Raw genomic sequence first — 10951 nt, 5'->3', positions numbered from 1 at the left:
AAAAAAAAAAAAAAAAAAAAAAAAATCAATGAATAATCAAAAGTAAGCAGTAGCTGTGACTACCTCTGCATAGATTTTTCATATGTTTATAATTTTCTTTGATTATTGAAGCTACAATTACTATTATTTTATTTATAAAAGTTTGATACTAAGAGGAAGATAATTATAAAACAAGAATATATATATGAAGAAAGTAAAGATTATAGGAATCATACCAAAAATAAATATTGTTTATAGTAGTTTACAGTGTGTTCTATTTTCTTCAAGTCTCTTTACATACACATAAAATGTTTGGACATCACACACAGTTTTTTTATCCTAATCTTTTCACTTAATGTTTATCAGAAACATTTTTATATGGCATTAAATATCTTATAAACATCACATGAGATGACCATTGAATGTTTATATTATAATTTATTAGTATTATTTCTTTAGTGGACATTAAAATTGTTTCTAATTTTTACTACTCCTATAAATAATTGCCATGAGCAGCTTTGTGTTTAAGACTGTGTTTATATTTTGCTTAATTTCCTAAGATAGATTCCCAGAAGTAGAACTGCTGGGTCAGGTTGCCTGAATTTTTAAGATTCTTGAAACTATATATTTCTAAATAGCTTTTCAAATTTTATGTTGATTTATACTACTGTTAACCAGAATGTATACCACAACTTCTACCATGCTATGATACTGAGAGGTTTTAAAAACCATACATGTAGACAAGGACTTTCTGAACAGCAAGCAGTACCAAGTTGGTTGCACAGAAAATAGTACCAATGATCAACTTATTAAATTAAAAAAAAAACTTCTTCACAGTAAAAGAAACAACTAACAGAATGAAAGACAACCTACAGAATGGAAAAAATTTTCCACCTATTTTTCAAAGACTAATATCTAAAATATATAAAGAACTCAAAATAACTACACCTTCCAAAGTAAAAGACCCGATCAAAAAAATGAGTAAGTAAAATGGATGGACACTTCACAGAAGAAGCACAAATGGCCAATAAATACACGAAGAATTGTTCAGCATCGTTGGCCACTAGAGAAATGCAAATTAAAACAACAGTGAGATTTCATCTTACCCCAGAAAGAAGGGCCATCATCAAGAAATCAAATCTAACAAATGCTAGAGAGGCTGCAGGGAAAAAGGAGCCCTTCTACATTGTAAGCAGGAGTATAAACTAGTACAACCACTATGAAATCAGTATGTAATTTCCATACTGATTTAAATTTAAAATTAAATTTGATCCAGCTATTTCCCTTATAAGTATCTTTGTCAAAAAAAGTTAATGACATCATATTACAGTAATATATGTATATCCTTGTTTATAGTAGCACAACTCATAACAACTAAATCTTGGAAGTGGATTATATGTCCATCAACAGATGAATGGATAAAAAAATGTGGTATTTACATACAATGGAGTACTACTCTGCCATAAAGAAAAACAAACAAAAGACATGAGTCATTTGCAGGAAAAATGGATGCACCTTGAGACAATAATATTAAGTGAAAAAAAAGTTGGATACACAAGCTTAAATATCATATGGTTTCTCTTCTATGAGAAACCAAAATTATAAAATAAAGAGAAAAATAAAAGATAAATAATAGGCAGTAGGGAAATAAGTGTTTCTTAAATGGCAAAGGAGCTGGGCATATAGCACATACTTGAAATCCTAGCACTTGGGAGGCTAAGGCAGGAAGATCATTGCAGAAGATCGAGGCCAGCCTGGGTTACATAATGAATTCAAGGACAGATTGAACAAGATAGTAAGACCCTGTCTCAAAAAACAAAATAAAGTGGGAAGGGGATCAAGACATGGAGGGAGGGTGTAGGAGGGAGTGAAAGGGCATGAAATAATGAATTAAGATGTATTATGTACATGTACTGACTCCACAAGAGGAACATAAACATGTACTGCAAAAATGAATTAATAAACACATTTGACTCCCATTATGGAACTGTAGAGTGCAGTTTCATAAGCAAGGAATTTATCTTGAATTCTTCCAAAAAGGATTAATCCTGGAATCTCTTAGTTAGCTATTTAGTTAATGAATGCACCTGAACAATTATAGTAAATTTAAGAGGGAGGAATTTTTCATGTTAGTTGATCAACTACTTCAGTTTTTAAGAAAAAGAACTCAGTGAACTTGGGTTTAATCCACTGTACAGTACTAGGAACTATTCAGGTATATTTGTTTCTTGGTCTCCATTCATTGTAGAGATGATCCCAAATTAAAAGGCTAGAAAAAAATTTTCACTAGTAGCATACCATTTTGACACTCTTGGAAGAATAATCCATACCTACAAAGAAAGGCTTTTATTTATTCTTAATGATCCAATGAAACTGTCCCTGAGGGATGGGGAAAGGGTCTTGGGGTGGTTAAGCTAAATTATGCCAACTTGATTGGCTTGGAGAGCTGCCCAGGAGTTAGTAAACACACTTGTTCCTAGGTGGATCCTGGAGGTGTAAGCTTGAGTACCATATGGTCTCTGGTTTTCCTCTCTGGCACTCTTCCTATGCTCTGCTTCTCACCTGCCATGAACTGAGCAGCTTTGCTTCACCACACTCTTCCATTGTGATATTTCTGCCTTGGAGCCAGACTACCATGGACTGAATCCTCTGAAACAAGGAGTCAAATTAATCCTCTCTTTTAAGTTGTGTAAGGCATTGTGCCTTAGCAACAAGAAAGTTGACTAATAAAGGTCTCAAATAATTTTAATTCCCTCGATTTTGCTGAAGTAGCTTAAGTTTGTCAAGGTGAAGAGTTATTTCAAACACTCTCATTGAGAATTTATCATCACTTTCAGAATGATTTCATTATCTATAAGAAAAAGTTAATGGACTATCTGAATATTTAGGTCCCTCCCAACTATAATAAAATTTTGGGTCTTCAGTCATTTTTTGCACAGGATGCTTTTGGAAGTTTTGGATGTGAGATTTGTACAAGTATTATTTGAGAAAGGACATAGCAATCCAAACCTTAAAGAGACTTTAACTAGCATTTGATTATCAAGAAGTGTTGTATCTGGATTTGGAGCTAGAAACAAAGTGTTCAAAAAGATAGAGAAACTAGTGTGTTTTGTCTAGAATTGGAGATAGAGGACAGCCTTGCAAGTATTAGATGACCACACAAGGCATCACATTGTTGTCAGTGGTGGTATAAACAGGACTACCTACAACATAATTCCTATGCAAGTAAAAAGGCAGCAGATAATATTTTCAGTGCATAGAAGGAGCTCAGTGTCAATGATATCAATGGGTTTGCTGACAAAAATAAACTTTTAATGTCCAAGATGTCAGTCAGACTAAAGAACACACTCTGGGAAAGAGCAAAATCTGCAAATCTGATAGGTTCAGACTGTGTACAAACAATTTTAGCAAAGCACTCTTCTGAAACCTGGTAGGAACAGAGTTTGGGCCCTTAAAGTAAGTGGTGCTTTATCGATGTAACTCACTATTGTTTAGGCACAGCAGAGCAAAATTATTAGATTCAAAATGGGACAAAAAAAGCACAAGAGGAAATAAAAGCATAGCGTGTACAGCTCTTTCTTTGAGGTCAACCCTGCACTATTTCCTTTTCTTTAGCTCTATCCTCCTGCACCCACACTCTTTGTCCCTTTTAGGGATAAAACATTAAAGATTGAACACTTTCTTAGAAAAACTGAGTCTGATATAAAACACTAAGCAAAAGACTTCACACATAGTGTCTGTGATCATTAATCATAATATGTCACCTTTAATAGATTATGAAATGACTAGCAGACTAGTGAAGCACAGTTTTGAGTATATCTATGGATGATTGACAAGTAGGCCAGCAAACTGAGGGAAGAAGACCCATTTTGGATATGGGTGGGACCAACCAATAGGCTTCTAACCTGAATGGGATAAAAAGGGAAAGAAGAAATAAGTGTCCCTGCTTTGGAAGAGTTCTGGTCTTCGCTATTGTCTTTGGACATTGTCATTTCCAGTGCCTTCAGCCATTCTACACAGGTCTTCATGGACAACTCTACAGTGAGCTTCTAAGCCTTTGACCTTGAACTGGTGCTTTATTCTTCATTCCATTTGTTCTGTGGCTTCCATCTTCTTGGGATGAGCAACTACTGGATCTCTGAATCCCTAGTGAAGTGTTGGCCAGTGTGGATATTTTCCACCTCTGATCTTGCAAATGGTCACTGTGGACTTTCCCACGTCTGATTCTGTAAGCCTGCCTAATAAATCCCCTTACATAATTATCATGTATTTCTCTTGATTCCATTTGTCTAGAGAACCCTAACTAATGCAGTGCTAAATATTGATGTTATCTGAGAATGGAAAACACAAGGAAGATCATTTTGCATGGTTTAAATTTGAAATCCTCAAAAACAGCATATCACAAGTGAATGTAAGTAAAAGTCTTTACAAACAATAACTCTACTATTTAGAGTAGCAAATCCAAAATAATCTGCCTTGTATTATTTTTATAAACATTCTATTAGCTAAAAGAGTGACCCCTCTTTCAGATGTAGCTCTTTGTACCAAAGAACATCACTGTGATAGGAGAACATGATTAGAGAGAAAGTTCCTACCTTGTCACTGTGGTAGAAAGGGATTGAGTAGGCAAAGGGCAAGAGCACTTTAAGGTATTTTTGACCACTGCATAAGGTGTATTTCCACTGGACGATTCTAACCAGACCACACAGGATTTGATTTGCGTGAGTGTGCTATAATTGGATGCAAAGGCATAAAGTTCAGTGTGACAGATTGAGTCAGGGTCAATGCCAACTTCATTGGGTGTGTTGTGGATCTTGCAACATGAATGGATTATGCTGCAAAGTTTGACAGCTGTGGCACCAGAAGATAAACAAAATTACAAGATCATTCATGAAAGCTGATCTTGCTGGAAGAACAGAAGAGCCCGTGGCTGGCCAAGATCATTCAAAATCAGACAGGTACTGACAGTGGCTTCATCCTAGATGTTTCAAGATCATCCTCCAAAAAGCAGCCATCAGCCAACAAACGCAGCAGCAGATCACACCAGTCAGCTCTGTGGCTATGTACTAAGTTTTCAGGTGCTTTAAAAGGTCCCAGAAGGCTGTTGGAAAGTTCGTTATCTAAGCATCACACTCCTGAGCGAAAGACACTTGTGAGGAAGGTGAAGACCTAATCTGTCCACTGATTGAGAGAGGTATTGTGAGAAATACATTAGCTACTAAAAGAAAAATTTCTGAACAGACCCAGCAAGGACCCAAAGACCCCAGAGGGGGTCTCTTCAGCTGCCTGCCTGCCTGAGATCACCCGGCGTGCGTGACCTTAGCCTGCCTAATAAATCCCCTTACATAATTATCATGTATTTCTCTTGATTCCATTTGTCTAGAGAACCCTAACTAATGCAGTGCTAAATATTGATGTTATCTGAGAATGGAAAACACAAGGAAGATCATTTTGCATGGTTTAAATTTGAAATCCTCAAAAACAGCATATCACAAGTGAATGTAAGTAAAAGTCTTTACAAACAATAACTCTACTATTTAGAGTAGCAAATCCAAAATAATCTGCCTTGTATTATTTTTATAAACATTCTATTAGCTAAAAGAGTGACCCCTCTTTCAGATGTAGCTCTTTGTACCAAAGAACATCACTGTGATAGGAGAACATGATTAGAGAGAAAGTTCCTACCTTGTCACTGTGGTAGAAAGGGATTGAGTAGGCAAAGGGCAAGAGCACTTTAAGGTATTTTTGACCACTGCATAAGGTGTATTTCCACTGGACGATTCTAACCAGACCACACAGGATTTGATTTGCGTGAGTGTGCTATAATTGGATGCAAAGGCATAAAGTTCAGTGTGACAGATTGAGTCAGGGTCAATGCCAACTTCATTGGGTGTGTTGTGGATCTTGCAACATGAATGGATTATGCTGCAAAGTTTGACAGCTGTGGCACCAGAAGATAAACAAAATTACAAGATCATTCATGAAAGCTGATCTTGCTGGAAGAACAGAAGAGCCCGTGGCTGGCCAAGATCATTCAAAATCAGACAGGTACTGACAGTGGCTTCATCCTAGATGTTTCAAGATCATCCTCCAAAAAGCAGCCATCAGCCAACAAACGCAGCAGCAGATCACACCAGTCAGCTCTGTGGCTATGTACTAAGTTTTCAGGTGCTTTAAAAGGTCCCAGAAGGCTGTTGGAAAGTTCGTTATCTAAGCATCACACTCCTGAGCGAAAGACACTTGTGAGGAAGGTGAAGACCTAATCTGTCCACTGATTGAGAGAGGTATTGTGAGAAATACATTAGCTACTAAAAGAAAAATTTCTGAACAGACCCAGCAAGGACCCAAAGACCCCAGAGGGGGTCTCTTCAGCTGCCTGCCTGCCTGAGATCACCCGGCGGGTGCGTGACCTCCTGGACTGAGCGACAACAGACCCAGTAAGGAAGGTAGCCATGTGGGCGCCCTTGAAACACCCCCATGACCTCCCGCCCCGTTCTCAAACCTCCTGATTGGGCCAGTCCTTAGACCAAATCTGCAGAGGCATAGGTTCTCATGAAGGGTAGTTTTCTGAGCTCCCAACTTTGAACATCTTTAAAGAAAGGGCAGGGGAAACCTGTAAGAGAATTGAGTGGAGATCAACCCTGAGGGTAGGGAAACTCAAGTTAGGCCTTGTGGACTGTGTTCAGTCTCAGTTGTGGGGAACTGCCATTGGCTAGCTGAGACCAGGGGATTCAGTTCTGCATATGGCTGTACATGTGGTATAATATGAGAACAGAGACATAGTCTGAAAGAGATCCTTCAAATTCTTTTTTTCTCTCTCTTTTTTTCCTTTCCTCATTCCACTCTAAAATTTCTTTCTTTTTTCCATCCTCTCTCTCCAACTCAGTCTCTTGCTCCACCATATTATCCCTCATCTCCCTTTTTATTCAGGCCCCTGCCCTAACTCAGACTTCTTTTATTATTTTTTCTTTTTAGGAGGGGTTTCTCTTTATGTTCTTTTCTCCAGTCATTTTACCTCACTCATGGCTCTGTACCTTCAAGGGAAGGCAAGCGCCTGTTATTTTTAAGGGAATATATTCTTGTCCTTATTCCTGCACTCTCTCTATCCCCCCTGAAGTTAATAGCTTTGTAAAGATAGTAAGGTAATTCTACAACCTCTGGATTCACTTCAAACCTGCTCCAATTCTTTCACTTATCTAATTCTCTTGTTCTAAGTCTAACCCCCCATCCTAAATGGTAAAGATGCTATATTGAAAAGCATATTCACTGCAAACATATTATGGGCTGCTTCTTGAAATTAATTTAATTCAAATGAGTTAAAGGTGATACATTAATGACTACCACAAGTGGTCAGTTGGCAAGCTGTGCCTGATCCTATTGGGCTGCTGAATGTATCAATTGGGATAAAGGGTTGTGATTGATTTAAAGAGTTGTTTTATCTGATATTATGAAAATGAGGATGTCTATGAGTCATTAGAAACTCAAATGCTAAAACGCAACTATATCAGGAAGATTAAAGTAATACCCAGAAATTAAAGGACAACCCAACAATAAAAATAAAAATGAGAAAACACTTAAGCATGACACAAAAAACAGATTTCCAGTTCACCAATGGCAAATACTAGGACAAATGAGGATGCAAAGTCTGATAGTGAACCAACAGGAAACCCTGGACCCATAGCACAGGAGGAAACAAAACGGATCAATCAGGCTCTAGAAAAATTCAAATCAGAAATAATTTCCCAGTTAAGCAGAGAGATGATGAGCAAAATGGAAGTCATGTTCGAGACTCTAGAGCAGAAACTGACAAAAAATAGATGAGCTCAAGACCATGATAGAAGCCATGAAGACTCAGCATAAGAAAGAAATGGAAACAATGAATGCCCAACAGAGGAAAGAAATGGAATCCATAAAACAGATTCAAACAGATATCCAGGAGATTAAAAACTCTATTGAAAGTATACGCCATAGAATACAAGATTGCAAAGATAGAATTTCAGATATAGAAGATAGGATCACAGTCAGTGACCGTGAAAAAAGAGGTGTCTCAAAAACAGTAAGGGATCATGAGAAATCAATCCAACAACTTCTAGACGATACAAAGAAAAATAACATAAGACTGATAGGAATTCATGAAAAAACAGGAGAAAATGCAAATGACATAAAAAAGCTCTTCACAGAATTAATGACAGAAAACTTCCCAAACAGAAGGGAAGAATTAGACATACAGATAAGTGAGGCATATAGAACCCCAACTAGCCACAATCAAAAAAAATCTACACCTAGACATATAATAATCAAGATTCCAGAAATCCAACAGAAAAACAAAATACTACAAGCAGTAAGAGAAAAGAAACAAATCACATGCAAAGGGAAGCCCATTAGAATCACAGCAGACTTTTCAACACAAACCCTTAGGTCAAGGAGAGCCTGGAGTGAGGTATTCCAAGTCCTAAAAGAAAAGAATCTCCAACCTAGACTTTTGTATCCTGCAAAACTCTCTTTCAAAATAGATGGGGAAATAAAATACTTCCACGACAAAGAGCACCTGAGAAATTTCATGAACACCAAACCAGCACTGCAAGGAATTCTAAACAATATCCTAGAAAAGGACAACGAAATTCACAATAACATGAGGCCCAACAGACCAAATCAAATAGGCAAGGCAAGAAACTAAAAGGAGATGGGAGAAAAAGTAAAAAGAGTCAACAAATGGACAAAAACATGACAAGAATAAGTCAAAATATATCAGTTGTAACCATCAATGTTAATGGCCTCAATTCACCAATCAAGAGAAACAGATTGGCAGAATGGATTAAGAAGCAAAATCCAACAATATGTTGTATACAAGAAACACACCTAGTGCAAAAGGAAGTCCATAGACTGAAAGTGAAAGGATGGAAAACAATTCTCCATGCGTCAGGAGTCCAGAAAAAAGCAGGGGTAGCAATCTTATTCTCAGATAAAGTAAATTTCAAACCAAAACTCATTAAGAGAGACAAAGAAGGACACTACATCCTTGTAAAGGGAACAATTCAAGAGGAAGAGCTGACAATCATAAACATATATGCACCAAATATAAATGCCCCCAACTATATAAAACAAATATTAAGTAACATGAAAAACCAAATAAGCACTAATACAATTGTAGTGGGGGATTTAAATACCCCACTATCACAAATTGACAGATCTACTAGGCAGAAAATCAACAATGAAATAATAGAACTGAACCAAGCTTTGGAACACATGGACTTAATAGATGTTTATAGAGTATTCCACCCCCAAAAACCAGAATATACATTCTTTTCGGCTGCACATGGATCATTCTCCAAAATAGACCACATACTGGCTCACAAAACAGGTCTAAATAAATGCAAAAAAATTGAAGTCATCCCCTGTTTATTATCAGATCATAGTGCAATCAAACTAGACATCAATAGCACAAGAAACTATAGAAACTTCACAAGCACATGGAAACTGAACAACACTCTCCTAAACAATCAATGGATTACAGAGGAAATTAAAGAAGAAATTAGACAGTTTTTACAAATAAATGAGAATGCCAATACAACATACAGGAATCTTTGGGACACAATGAAAGCAGTTCTACGTGGAAAATTCATAACATTGAATGCCCACACTAGGAAAACAGAGCGGGCTCAAATAAACAACTTAACGATGAAACTTAGACTCCTAGAAAAACAAGAGCAAGAAAAACCCAAAGCTCGAACAAGAGAGGAAATTATAAAGATCCGAGCAGAAATCAATGCAATTGAAATTAAGAAAACGATACAAAAAATAAATGAAACAAAGAGCTGGTTTTTTGAAAGAATAAATAAAATTGACAAACCCTTAGCTAATCTTATCAAAAAAAGGAAAGAAAAGGCTCAGATCCATGCAATTAGGAATGAAAAAGGCGAAGTCACAACAGATCCGAAAGAAATCCAGAGGATCATGAACACCTACTTTGAGAACCTGTACTCTAATAAAATGGAAAACACAGAAGAAATGGACAGATTTCTAGATACTTATGAATTACCAAAGTTGAACGAAGAAGATAAAAACATTTTAAACACCCCAATCACAATCAGTGAAATTGAAAATGTAATTAAAAACTTACCAACAAAGAAAAGCCCAGGCCCTGATGGATTCACTGCTGAATTTTACAAGACATTTAGAGAAGAACTACTACCATTACTCTTCAAACTTTTCAATGAAATTGAAAGAGAAGCTATACTTCCAAATTCATTCCTGGAAGCAAGTATCACTTTGATTCCCAAACCAGGGAAAGATACAACCAAAAAGGAGAACTACAGACCAATCTCCTTAATGAATATAGATGCAAAAATCCTTAGTAAGATACTAGCAAACAGAATACAGAGGATTATTAAGATCATCCATCCTGACCATGTCAGATTTATTCCAGAGATGCAAGGGTGGTTCCACATATGAAAGTCAATAAATGTAATACATTATATTAACAAAGTGAAAGACAAAAACCATATGATCCTCTCAATAGAAGTCAGAAAAGCATTTGATAAAATTCAACACCCATTCATGATTAAAACCCTGCAAAAAATTGGAATAGATGATCTGTACCTCAATTTAGTAAAGGCTATCTATGAAAAACCATCAGCCAACATCATATTGAATGGCCAAAAACTGAAAACCTTCATGTTAAAATCAGGAACAAGACAAGGATGCCCATTATCACCACTTCTCTTCAATATAGTTCTGGAAACATTAGCCACAGCAATTAGACAAGAGAAAGAAATTAAAGCAATAAAGATAGGAAAGGAAGAAGTTAAACTGTCATTATTTGCTGATGATATGATACTCTACATTGAAGATCCAAAAAACTCCACCAAAAAACTTCTAGACTTAATTGACAGATTCAGTAAAGTACCTGGATACAAGGTGAATACCCAAAAATCAATAGCCTTCTTATACACAAATAACAGACTCATGCAGA

Source organism: Fukomys damarensis, unplaced genomic scaffold, assembly GCF_012274545.1.
Source record: "Fukomys damarensis isolate Sample0158 unplaced genomic scaffold, DMR_v1.0_HiC HiC_scaffold_1, whole genome shotgun sequence".
In the NCBI taxonomy this organism is placed as follows: domain Eukaryota; kingdom Metazoa; phylum Chordata; class Mammalia; order Rodentia; family Bathyergidae; genus Fukomys; species Fukomys damarensis.
The sequence above is the reverse complement of the archived record's forward strand: the minus strand, read 5'-3'. Positions refer to the sequence as shown.